We start from the raw sequence: 14,677 nt of genomic DNA, 5'->3' as shown, positions 1-14,677 counted from the left end.
TTCTGCCTAGTGAGCTTATAGTCATTTTTCGTTTTTTCTTTATGTTTTTCATATTTTATACAAGCACTTCAATGAAATTTTTAACTATCCACATACTCCACAAATGGGAGTAATATTTCCTCACACAGCATGATGTAATAATAATAACACAAGGTCATTTTGTAAATATTAAATTACACTCAATATCCTCTATTTATAAAGAAGGGAAATCTGTGTGATGGAAACATGGATTTGATTAGTCTCCATACTTTTCTGTGCTTTTATTTCTAAATTCAGGAGGTGGACAATGCACTTTTTAGTGCTTTCCATTCAAACAAGTTAAAGTTCTTTGAGGGGTAACCTTCAATTACCTGAAAAAAGTCATTTATATGAAATACCCAGTTCCCTTATTGTTGGTTAAAGGAAACATTATTGCACACATTACAAGGGAAAAGGTATTTATTTGACCTTGGGGCAGTTGCAACAGTGCTATTTAATACAATATTTTCCATACTGCTCAAGCTGATCATATAGTTATATGGCAGAATTATGAAAAATCAATTCTACATTAGAATCAATGCACTGTATCAATTACCATCAATGTATTATACACGATACCTAAAAGTTTCAGGAATATTTTTAATAGTCTTATAACAAGCTTCCAAAATTCAGCACGAGAGAAACAAAGGCATGGGGAGTTTGTGTGGCTGATTCAGGCTTACATACGGGAGCACACCTACATTGACACATCCACCAGGAGAATTACTGAGATGGAGGCAAGTCGAGGGTTCCTCTGAAATCATTCTGGCAGGCTCAGAGCAATTCGGCTAACACGCCGAATGAAGTTTTCTCCCATGCATGCACTCCACCAGCTAGACATTTTTTAACTTTGTGAGAAGTAACCATATTTAATACTACCACTTAAAAGAACAGAAACATTTTCTTCCCACTGACCTTCTAGTTGTCATTAAAGAGAGTGAACTTCAGGACCCCCATCTTGACTTCAGCAAGGCTCCCATCATGCAGATCTATCTGTGGGGCTTTTCTTCAGCTGCGAAGCCCAAATATATGCCCAGAATTCAGCCAGAAGCCGATCCTAGTGCTAAACTCCAACATATACTATTGGTTTGACCTGGCTGTTATATTCAGGTTTGGCAACATGGCTCTCTTGTTCCACCAGTCTGTATGTTCTTGGGATATTATTCTTTAAGGAAGTGCCTAAACTGAAGAAACACCAGGCTCACAATAAACAATCCAAATAAAGTATGTCATGATGTTTATATTTGGCTCTGTCTGCTGAGCGTTGATTAACAGCCCTTTGGCCCAGTTGATTTATCATCTGAGCATGTTTATTTAAATGTATTCCCTCCTCCTTCTCTCACCTCCAAGAATCACTTTCTTTACTATTTCCATATGCATACATTTTATTCTTTTTAATGGGGTGATTTCAAAGAACTAGTCCTAACTCCTATTTCTGCATGTATGCTTATAGATATACTAGATAGGCATACAGGAAATAAAGGAAAATAGTAGATATAATACTTTTAAATCTTTTAAAAATATATTGATGAGTTGGCAGGAAAGTAAGAAATACTAAGAATTATCAATCTAAGTCAAATCAGAAACCTGGAAAGGTAAGCAGAGCACTAAAATCAAGTTGTGATCATTGGGCATTTGCCAAACTCCGTGAACTTTAGCTACAACTTTTATGGCCTGGTGAGTGGGTGGCTGGGAAGAGATACAGAAACAAAAGCCAAGGCCAGTCCAAAAGCCCACCCAACTCTTCCAAGAGTGGGAATCCTGAAATTCAGAGAAAAGATTCATTAAAATAAAATAAAATAAGTTAAGATAAAACAAAATAAAAATAAAATAAAATAAATAGTTCCCCACATTTTCTATTTGGAACACTTCCCATTACAGAAACCAAAGAGAGAGCAGATATCTGACCTCTGTGCTCCCAGGAAGCAGGGCAGAGACACATGACCTAAGCCTGAACAATCAGAGCTTCAGCCCAGGTGTAGGATCTTGAGGAAGTGATGCAGAGCTCTGAAGATGGTAGATATTCTGTCACTGCAACAGTGGAGTTTAGAGCACAGCAGCATCGGGGCAGCAACTGTTCATTAGCAACAGTGCTAATGGCTGTGTTCTCGGTTGCCTAGTTTTATTTGGTTCCTCCCTATTTTCTGAGTATGGTTCTCCAGACTTGTCATTGATTCTTCTAAACTACTTCTAATGAACATTACTTCTAATAAATTTTTACTTAAATTAGCCAGAGTTGATTTCTGATGTTTGCAACTGAGCATCTCATTAATAAAAATCTTTCTCCAAACTCAGAAACCTTCAATGTCTAAGCCAGAGAATTTTATCTGGGGGAGAGGTTACCCAGGAAAGCCTAAATCTAAATAAAAGATGCTAATCTGGAGGCAGAAGAGATGAAGCAGAAGGAAAAATCAGAGATTTGAAGCATGAGAAGGATTTGACACCTCCTTGCTGGCTTACAGATAAAGGGGACGATGTGACAGAGAATAGAGGCAGTCTGATGGAGCTGATAGAGGCTCCCGGCTGACAGCCAGCCGGGAAATGAGGACTTCAGCTTAATAGTCTCAAGGAACTGAGAGTTGCCAGTGACCTGAATGAGTTTGGAAGTGGATTCTCCCTGAGAGCTGCCAGTAAGAGCCCCGGATGGCTGTCACCTTGATTTGGGGCTTGTGAGACCCAGAGCAGAGGAACTAGTCCAGCCCACCTGGACATCCAACCCACAGAGCTGTGAGATAATACATTCATGTTGTTTTAACAAGTTAAGTTTGTGGTAATTTGTTAAAGCGTCAATAGACAACTAATGCAAGTCTCAAGTCCTTTGTTAAATAAATCCACTGTGAATATGTTCTTGCAAAAAAAAAAAAAAAAAAGACGCTAATCTGGAAGAGAGTTTTCTCACAGTTACAATTGCTATAGGTCAGGGATCTATCCAAGGTCCTGACCTCCATTATAACTCTATGACCTAGAAAGCCTTGGCTATAATCCTAAACTTCCTGCTTAATATCATCCTCAACTCTCATGCATACGTCTATAATTCATGACCATTCCAATAACCTGTCCTGAATCTTCATGGTCCAGTCACACCCTGACTAATTTACATCAAGAAGAATTATGAAGCTCATTTTCCAAATCACAAAGCTGAAATTAGTTTAGTAGTGTGACACAGTTATAAGTGAGGAGCAAAAAGCCTAGGCTTTCACAGTTAATGTTGCTTCACGGTGCTGATAATTCGTTTCATTTTCTTTGCACAGAGGATTCTCATTTATTTTTTTATAAATATGTATTAAACACCTGCAATGATCCCAGCACTTTGATAGGTGTTCTAGTTCATATAAAGAAACAATCTTCCATCAGGAGGGCCTGTAGTAAGAGTATGTCAATTTCAATACTGGTTTGACTGATTACTCTGTGTGAATCTGGACAAAACTTTTTAACAATTTAAGCCTCTGTTTCCTTATCTTTTGGGGATGATACTCGTCTGCCCTGTCTGCCTAACATAGTCGTTGTGAAAGTCAAATATTAATTGTTGACAGTAAAGTAATAAAATGTTATTTCAAGTACTTAAGAAAATTAAGATCACTCTCCAAGGGTATTATATCACTTATATATGGAATCTAACAAAGCCAAACTCATAAAAACAGAGAGTAGAATGGTGGTTACTGGGGGCTAGAGAGTAGGGAATTGGGGAGATGATGTTTAAGAGTACAAACTTACAACCAGTAGATAAATAAGTCCTGGAGATCTAATGAACAGCATAGTGATTATAGATAAAAATACTGTATTATGGCTTCCCTGGTGGCGCAGTGGTTGAGAATCCACCTGCCAATACAGGAGACACGGGTTCGAGCCCTGGTCTGGGAAGATCCCACATGCCGCAGAGCAACTGGGCCCGTGAGCCACAATTACTGAGCCTGTACATCTGGAGCCTGTGCTCCGCAACAAGAGAGGCCGCAACAGTGAGAGGTCCGCACACCGCGATGAAGAGTGGCCCCCGCTCACTGCAACTAGAGAAAGCCCTGGCACAGAAACGAAGACCCAACACAGCCAAAAATAAAAAAATTAAAAAAAAAATACTGTATTATAAACTTGCTAACAAAGTTGATAAGAGACAATATTTTAATTGTTCCCACCACAAAAAAGAAATGATAATTACATGATGTGATAGAGGTGTTAACTAACGCTGCAGTGATAATCATATTGCAATATATAAATGTATCAAATCAACACGTTGAACACCTTAAACATATATAATGTTATATGCCAATTATAACTCAATAAAGACAAATTTTAAAATATCACTCTTCGTGAATTAAATTATGAAATTAAGACCCAAAGAATCAGAACCAAGCTAGGTAACATCACCTTAAGGAGAGAGAATGAATTGCAGGTCAGCAAAATAAACAATAATCCGAATTTATGGCTGCCAAGGAGGAAAGGGGGGAGGGATAAATTGGGAGATTGGGATGGACATATACACACTACAATATATAAAATAGATAACGAATAAGAACCTACTGTATAGCACTGGAAACTCTACTCAGTACTCTGTAATGACCTGTATGGGAAAAGAATGTAAAAAAGAGTGGAGATATGTATAAATATAATTGATTCACTTTGCTGTACAGCAGAAATTAACACAACATTGTAAATCAACTATACTCCAATAAAAATTTAATAAATAAACAGTAATCTGATTCATCACATTAAAGAACTTAACAACTGAATGTGGCAATAGTAAAATGGATTGTCAAAAGCAGCAAACAAAAAGTCAGAGATGCAAACATTGGGGACAGTGCCAAACAGAGAACCTTAGCTGAAGGATTTAATATAATGGTTACATTAGCAAGACCATCTGCATAGCAGAAATAAAAGTACCGGACTTAGAACTTTCTTAGCCTGTTCTTTGCCAAGTGACCATCTAGGAATTTTTAGATTTCTAAGACAGGTCTGTCCACAGGGTAATGTTCAAATGAGCATTCTTGTTGATGTGACAGTTGTAGTTCACTTTGCAAAAGTGATTTTAAAGTTAGTCTTATGAGTTTGGCTTCTGTGAGCTTACTACTGAGGATGATTTGTTGACCAAATCTAATTTCTGAGCCTACCAGCCTGAGAACGAAACCCTAAACTCACCAGGGTGATACCATCCTGGGAAAACTCAGAAAAGGCAGCCAACGCTCTGAGTCAGAAATCTTAGAGTTGACTAATTCTTTATGGGACAACTCTTTCCACAACTTTTCCTCAGCTTGACTTTCAAGAGTAGTTAACATTTGGATAAGAGGAGAACCATGGCCAGGGTGAAGGGCAAATAAATGGAGATGAGAATAAGTTCAATAAATTCAAGATTCAGGACTCAGATGAGTTTGGCTTTTGTCAGGAGTCAAAGAGATGGAAATAAAAAGTCAGGGGGAAACCAAATTTTAGAGGACCTTAAATGCCAAGAGAAGGTGCTGGGAGTTTATATTGTAGGTAACAAAGGTAACGTTTTGAGCAAAGAGTGTTATGACTTAATGGGTTTGGGAGATTACTAATCTGGCAACAATGGGAATAATTGAAGGGCAAAAGACCAGTGAAGAAGTTATTGTAAGAATCCAGTTGCAAAGTTATTCAGGTCTTGACTAAGGTTGTTTGTTTTTTTTCTGCCCAGTGCTTCTCCTTTCTTCTGGAAAGAATGCATCCCTTCACATGGAGAACTATTTCTACTCCCTCTCCAACTTGTACCTCTAGTAGAAGTTGATTCAAGGCTACTCCATCCCTGGCTTCTGTTCATTGGTCAAGGATTGGAAATATGATCCCAACTAAGGCAATCAAAGTCCTTCAGTGGGATTTTTCAATTGATTCCTACCAGAAGGTGAAGCCAATCATCTTCTAGTCATACTTGAATCAGGCAGTTTAATCATATGGGAAATGTTTCTCAACGGTATTGCTAAATTCTAATCATTTATTGTACAAGCTGGTTTTGCTCCATTTGCTATTTGCTCCTGTCACTCTGCAACATCACTATACAGCTCTCTCCTCCATGCCTCATCTCAATGCAAGGAATCCCAATTATTTCCAATTCTCAACTAGCAGGTCACAACTTGCAACTGTTCATTCATGCTCATTTGAGACATTATTAAACATTTAAAATATTATTTTTCAATTTTAGTTAAATCTGATGCAGATTAATATTTCATTCTAAAATCTTTTCAATGGTTAATATCATAATTATTACACCAAAGGAAAGAAGGAAGCCTGTTTTTGACTCCCTCAAATTTCTTTTTTTTAGTTCTCATATTTCTTACCTATGCCCTACATCCCCAGTCACAATGAGAGAAAATTGTTTAGCAAAATTTTTCTCTCCAACCACATTTGGAGAAGTACATGCATAGAGATATTGCCAGGACTTCAATATTCCAAGTGCCAGCATTAAGTACAGGAAATTCTTGAACACGTGACAAACTATAGTGTGGAAGAGTTCATTCATCACCTAGAGCAGTGGCTCCCAAACATTTTGGTCTCAGAACCCCATTACACTCAAAAATTATTAAGTACCTCAAAGAGCTTTTGTTTATTTGATCTACACTTACTGATATCTACCATATTAAAAATTAAAATAAAAAATAAAGCTAATAATTGTAAAATATTTATTCATTCAATTTATAACAATAAATCCATTACACATTAACATAAATAACGTTTTATGAAAAATATATACTTTCCAAAACAAAAATAATGTAGTGAGAGGAGTCCATTATTTTCACATTTTTTCATATTTCTTTAATATCTTTGCTTAGTAGAAGACACCTGAATCTTCCCATCTGCTTCTCTGTTCAGTCTACTATAGAATCACTCCACTGTATACTTGGAAGAAATTAAGAGTGAAAAAGGCAAATGAAGTTTAGATATTACTGTGAACATACTTTTGACTTCTTGGATCCACTGAAAGGGTCTCAGGAACTTCCAAGGTTCTCCAGACCACACTTTGAAAACAGTATGTGTGGACAACCCAAACTCAAATTCTAAAATAGATAAGGTCTGCCTTCAGCTCACTTCTAATTCCTATCCATTACTTTGGCACTTCAAATACCCAGCATCCAGGGTCCTCATGCTGTCTTCTGGTTGCCTAGGAATCCTTATCCCACTGTGACACCAAAGTGGGACCTTTCTTTCTAGAGTACCACATATTCTCAACTTGCCAATTTCTTTAAATCAAAATATATTCATTCTTTGATTATTCCTTCAGAGTCCAAATAAGTAACATGCTCGTTTAATGAACTAAGCTGTTAATTGGTAATAATCATTTAATGGCTTAGCTATCCTTCACACAATATCATATTTAAACTCAAGTCTTCAATACCTTCACCCAAATAAATCACTTATATGTGAGCATATTCAATGGGAGGGCTTTTAATTTCACTGTCCTCAGATTACATCACCTCTTCTCTCTTTGCCAATACTAACCCTGTGCACAGCATGTAGTGACTCTTGTCAGGTATGTATGTGAGATATTGGAATAAATGCTTAGATTATTTTGTATCCTTTACTAAGTGCCACTTTCAAGCATAAAAAATAGATAAAACCCTGGTAAAAAGCAAAAGGTTATAGCAGAAAAGCAGAACAACAACAACCAAAGAAACAAACAAGCTCAGATGTAGGAAAAAATGTTACAACACTAATATTCAAAGACAAACAATGATAGTATCAGTTCCTTAAACACTTAGAAATTTTCAACTGAACTTTTTTTTAAGAATAAAAATCAAAAGCATTATAAAAACTAAAGCATAAGAGCTCTTAAAATTATAAGCAAGGTACAAATATGGGTTGTGAGAAGGCCAATTTTGACATCTCACCTACCCAAAAAGAGGAGAAATGAATCTGGGGTAGTTTCACTGAGTCATTTGAAACCCGTGAAAAGATAAAATTGAGCTATTGAGTTATGATGTTAATGAGCATCAATTCACACACTGCCTGAAGATAATGAGGCCATATTCTCACAGTGTAAGATAAGTAATTAATGCTTCCAATTATCATGAATTTTCAAGAGGAAACAATGGTTAGGAATTGCCACAAGCTATGCTTTACAGATTGTAGTAGTCAAGGGAGAAAAACTCTCAGGAAAAGTGAAAATTTTATAACACTTTTGTGCTGGAAGATACAAACCAAGCTATTTAGAAAAATATTTTTATTATATAGGAACAAAACTATTTCTTCTAAAGTACTCAACTTACTGCATCCACCCAAGTTATAACAAAAGGTTTCACAAACTCTCTAGTCTCTTGTGTTGGGTCTGTTCTCCAGTAACTTGATCCACTTATAACCCCAGGCTCTTTTCATGGATTGGCTTCTAATTTTGTAAAATCCAAATGTATAGCCATAGGAAAATTCGGAACAGGCTCACGAGTTTTGCACTTCGGTAACTAAAAGGGATGTTGCCTTGTTAATCTCAAAGGATTGGCAGAACAATTTTATCACATTTTCTGAAAAAAATCTATACAGATTTAAGGTCGAGTTCTGATTTAATTGAAATAACCTTTTGTGCAATCTAGCTTTAATGAAGTGCAATGAAGTTAAACTCCATGGGGGCCATTAATCTGAAACACTCCATTTAAAAACTGCAAGGGGAGTTTTTAATAAACAGTGTGAACTAATGCCCATGTGGAAAGGTAATTGAGAGGGAACTGGTGTCTGGGCCAGATTGTTATTAAACCCTTTTCACAGGTAAAGCTGAAACCCCCAATGGCAAGCTGCCCTGTGATTTACATTGCCCTTCTCATCCTAACTTTAAAGGAAAGGCTATGTTTAATAACGAAAAAATCCTGTGACTAAGCTATAGAATAACTGAGAAATTACTTAGAATAATTTATACAGTGCAATACATTGACCTTGCTTTAAGCATAAAATCTACAAAATAACTTTGGCAATAAAACTGTGAACTACTAAAAGGACTAAAGGTTTTAACCATTTTTATTGTGTGGCGCCTGGGGGGACTATAAATACGTATTATACTCTAATCACAGGGCTTAAGAAAATTCATAAATTTTTTCTCTTAAAATGCTTTTTCAGAGATGTTTGCTCAATTTGGCCAATTGCAAAATCAAGAATTCTGATGTCACTTCTACAATATTTTTTTCTCCACCTGTGAATTCTGCCTGACTCCTTCTAACCAGCCATGGCCTACAGAGGAAAACTGGCAATAACTTTTCTGTATTACCTATTTAAATATTTACTCTTTCAAAATTAAAAAAAGAAGGCACTGGGCTCTATTGCAATAGTAAGGATTGATGCTGTCACCTCAGCCCACTGAAGCAAGGATGCTTCTATTTCTGAATACGTAAATAATACTCTCCCACTCAGTAATCCAGAATCAATCTTTCCACTTTCCACAGTGGCTTTCAAACACAAAGTTCAGCTTTTACTCCGATCTGGCATCAGAGCAGCAGATAACCAAGCATGACATATCACTCTAGTTGCCTTTAATTTCTCCATCACCATAGCTGAGTAAACACTTTTTCTCTGAATGCTTTGAATTCATGAAATGATTCCAACATATTGTCTTTCAATTGACTTCAAACTCCATGAAATACAGTCAAATTCTGCAAGACTGGAATATCAGTACATCGAAATGCTGCAGAAACAAATTTCAAGGCAGTATCTTCTCTTTTGGCGATAAAAACTCTGTACTCCTAAGGTTTACCTTGCTTTGCTTCCAATAAACTTAGCTAGTTTAGCTCTCAAAAGGGAACAAAGTCACAAAGATATCACCCCTGGGGTGGCTTTACATAAACAGATGCTAGAGGAAAACCTCTCAGGCAAAAATATTGCCTGAGTATTCCACCTTTAGCTCTACTTAAGCTACAAGCATGCGGGAGTTACTGCTTAAAAGCAAAAGGGTTTTAAGGTATAATGCATTAAGCCATTATTAGTCTCTGAAATACACCTAGCAAAGTAGCTAACCCATCACGTAGAGGGGCAGTAAAAGAATGGGAAATGTGATAGAGGCAAAGGAAAAGTTCTGGGAGCTGCAGCCCCAGTGAGGCCCTTCAGAAAATAAGTTCTGGTCCCTTCAGGGAGGCATGCACTCAACTCAGGTCATTTGGGACAGGGGACTGACTGGGGTTGCATGTGGTCACAAAAATGGAGGATGGAATATTGAAAAAAAGAGAAGACAGTGCCAAGGTTCAGGGCAAGGGCCGTGTGTCAAGCCCTTTGTCATGTCCCTAGAAGGTACACTGAGCCTCAAGAGAACAATACAGCCATGAACAAAGGCCTGATTCTTTACTAGCCGCCAAGCAGCCAAATTCCTGGATGAACCTCACATCCTCCAGAAGAGAAAGCAGCCTTTCTGAGTGGGGAAGGATGTAGCCCCTTTGTTTCAGGACTGGGGAAACTGCCTTAGGAAGGAGACTAAGAATTCCACACATCTAATTTCACTCCCTCACAAAAGTCTACTAAAATATCATGAAAGAAACTTTTCAGGGCCTAGATGTACACGGATGGGGAGAATGGGAGAAGAAAACCACAGCTGGGAAACAGAAAGACATGTGGTAATTGATTGGTAGACCAAAGAAAGACAACTCCTCAACCAGTAGTAAGGAAAGCCAATAACCAATTTGACTGAAACCACAAGATCCCTTAAGGTTTAGGGATACATATAACTCTGGACATGGGGCAAAGGGAGATATAGGTCTCTTAGGGGAGAGAAAATGATTTTTAGGAAAGGTGGATGGGCCCTTAGAAGAGTAGACGGGAGGTATGATAGTTTGTGACAATGTGTGTCTGGGTGTGGTGTCATTTCTAGTCTACTCTCTGGTGACAAGAGTCCACCTTTCCTGGCTAATGAAACTCCTAGGGAGGGCATCTGTGACATCTGAGTTCCTTTTGGAGGATATGCCTTTAGGCAGATAAGGGGAGTTCAGAGAAAGCCTCTCTCTACATTGCTGTTTTTCAAGTGCCTTCAGCTTAAAATAATGAATACACCAAAGCAGCATGTTTTGGAGTGGCATGCCCTGAACTCCTTCAGTGTCTAAAAGACACAAAACAGAGAGTGTCTGTCCAGGATGACCATTGGCTGACTAAAAGGAGTTGCAGAAAGAGGGAAAAGAGAAAATCCCCATAGGATCAATGCAGGCTGACTGCATCCCTCAAATGTCTTTTGTGTCCCCAGGTTCCAGTAACGGCCTCTTCCCCTTACCCTGCAGACTTACCTATTGGAAAAAAGGGCCTGCTCTCAACTGGCCCCAGGGTACTGCAGCCTCCCACACTTTTCTAAACATTCCCGTTATTAAATACTCCTTTGAAGTTTTTAATTCCAGCTTACCATCTGAATCCTGACAGAAAGATGTCCCCAGCATCCTTTATGTGAAAGCTCCTGGAGGATCCACATCACCAAAAAGAGAAGGAAACTGAAATAAGAAGAAGACAGAGATACGAGACACAGAGAAGCAAAGTGGCCAAGGATATCCCCACGATGATAGTAAAGGGAGAGCCCGGGATCATACCAGCTGACTGCAGGGTATGAAAGCAGAGTGTGAACGGGATCAGGTCTGAAGATTCTGGAAAATATTACTCAAGACGATAGAAGACTCAGGACACCTAACAGATGGGAACTTTTAGAGAGGAGACTTGGACAATGAATGGTGAGTCTGGGGTTGTATTAGTAATAAAAACACGGAGAAGTAAACACATGAAAAAAGTTATTAATCCAGAAAGGACAAAATGTCATATAAGAAAAGAAAAGCAATCACAATTTGCTACAGGCTCAGCAGTGAATGGCAATTACATAGTCACAATCATGGAGCAATGAATATTGATCTCCAAAAGTATAACCTAATGGGAAGTATGCTTGTGAGGAGGTAGAGAGGGGAGGAGGAAAGAAAGAAAAATCCTTAACTACCATAAATAAAACCTAAAATTGAAAATATGAGAAGTAGTAATAAAAGCACGTTTTTTTTATATAGCAGCGGATCCAAAAACGGGGGTGGTGGGGGGGGGCAGTAAAAGCTTGAAACTGTTGCCTCTGGGAAAGAGGTAATAGGAGGAGAGGGATAGCAGATTATTTTTCATAACAGACCAAATGCAATTATTTGATTCTTCAAACCATATGTAACTTTATCAAAAAAAAAAAATTAAAAAATAGAGGAAGGCAGAAAGAGAAGGAGTAAGGAAAAGAAGGAAGGGAGGGAGACAAAAAAAAGGAAGGAGATTTGGCCTTTAAAAAAAGAAAGAAAAAAAGAAATTGGCTCAAATAAGAAAACTCAAGCCACAGAGAGCAGAAACCTGGCTTGGAGCTACCTCAGCCCCTGCTGTCCACAGTCTGCCTTCACTGTTTACCCTGACCCTTCCTTCGGCTGGCTGGTCTCATCCTACTGAAGCCCTCTGGCTAAGTGAATAAGCTTATAGCTATGGGTTTTTTAAAATCCATCCAGCCTGTCCAAATCCCTCAGCTAAGCGAGATCCTGGCGACTCCCCACCCAGCCCCAGTGTGTATGACTAAACTTCTTAGGCATCTAATCCTCCTCCTCACTTGTAGATACTCATCAACCCTCCAACAAGGAGACCCATAGCACCTTTTGATTTGTGAAGATGCTCCCTGAATTTCATACCACAGTTCTCTACCTTCAACCCCTCTCTCCTCTTGGACAAGTGGTTAGCATTTAACATTTTAGGAGCCTTATTTTATGCAAGCACATCCCACTGAGCCTACATTTTTGAGGATTCAAAGAAATATGCTAATTGCTTAACTGGTACATGTGAACTACTCCAAGCTACCAGTGACATACACTGTGGAGAAAGACCCCTCCTCAGAATCAGCATGGATAATCTTACCCAAGACCTCAAGGAATCAGCACAGCAGTGTCCACCTTGTTCTATTATGTGGGAACCCTACAGTGGGAGTTGCCTTTCAAATTTCATCTAGGATTTTCATCCTCAGCCAGATTTTCAACCGTGGACATCAATTCATTTAACCCCTCTGGCAGAATCTCTTTCCCATCCCTCAAGATCTGAACTGACATTTTATCAAAATAGGAAGACAAAAACATGGGCCCAATCTGAATGATTCCTTCTTTGCCACACTATGAATTCATTCAATTCACTAAATGTGCAACTCTAAAATATTAGACAGAATGCTAGATATTCTATCAGCAGAACACTTGGACCTTAATCTTCTAACTGTTGAAGCGACTTATTACATAACACCCGAGTCCTACCACATAATTACAGGTCACGTCAATACCATTATTGATAGTCAGAACTCCTTCTTGTAGTCAACTTGAGAAAAATATGTCAGTAAGGTGCATGAAAATCCCTAAACATACCTTATTAGAGCCAAGAAAGTCCTCATAGCCCAAGCCGATAAATGAGAAATGCTAGGCAAGTACTTGCAGAGAAAGGGAATCAAATGAGACTATATAATTAATAGCTGTGTTCTTCCAGCCCTGGAAAGTCACACAAGATTGCTTCTTCCTTTATCCTTCCCTAGACTTAAAATGACCATCTGCAACACTGTGAAATCAAGGGTCAGTAGTAGAAATCTAGCGCAAACCACGACCAATCAGCGGAAAGTGGTATGAAATAGAAAACTGGATGCTATTAACATTGAAAGAAGGAGTGATCTCTGGGCTGTCTCCAGGAAGGACTCCCAGAACACCCCTGCAGAGATGGCCATCCAATTAGGAAGCTGGGGAATGAGGAAGTAATGATATTTGATACCTATCCAAGCTGGTGACTCAACTCTCAAACAGCCTACAGAAAGACCCTCTCTCCATCTCTGGGCTTACCAGGAGGGTGACTGCCTCCTTCTCATCTCCGCCTTACAAATCCCACTGGAGAGAATCTAATTGGTGAGGCCAATTTGCATCTAGAACCTGAGGCAGAAAGATGTCTGAGGAATGTAGCTTTGGGCTGTGCAGCCTCTGTAGTACAGGCAGGAGCAGGCAGGAAATGGGTGCTCAGCCTTAATCTATCACACAGACCTAAAAGCATCACTTTCCCCGGAGCCTCAAGTGTAGTCGTACGCCACAAAGACTTCCTCCCTTACGCCGATCCGGACACTCCCCTGGCCATAAACACAGCAAATATCATGGCTAATACTAACAGGCACTTACTTTTACTATTATTATCCCCATTTTAAAGTTGAGAAAACTAAGAAACAGAGAGGTAAAATCACGTGTCCAAGGTCACACAAGAAGAGGTGAGGCAATCTGGCTCCCTAATCTGTGATCTTCATCTCTATCCTATATAAATAGAAACCATAGGAAAACTTGCAGTCCAGACTGTCTAGAATGGAAGGTGTATGAGGCTGATCTAGGATGTTTACCCACAACCATGTGTCAGCTAATTCAGATGCTCTGATACCTCACTAAGCCCAGTACCTCAATCTCCTGCCAAGAGGAAACCTAGGAAGAGGGAGAAGTAAGGGCGTCCTGTCACTGCCCTCCCTCCTGGGTCCCAGAAAGTGTTGGATCCTAGAAGCAGATGGATCACTGAAAGACATCATCAAGACCTGGATGGGGAATTCCCTGGCAGTCCAGTGGTTAGGGCTGCGTGCTTTCACTGCCGTGGGCCTGGTTTCGATCTCTGGTCGGGAACTAAGACCCTGCAAATAGCATGGTGCGGCCAAAAAAAAAAAAAAAAAGACCTAGATGATCAGAATGGATGGATGGATAAAAGAAAACATGAG

This window comes from Balaenoptera physalus (assembly GCF_965194825.1).
Source record: "Balaenoptera physalus genome assembly, chromosome: 21".
Taxonomy (NCBI): Eukaryota; Metazoa; Chordata; class Mammalia; order Artiodactyla; family Balaenopteridae; genus Balaenoptera; species Balaenoptera physalus.
Note: the sequence above shows the minus strand (reverse complement) of the source record.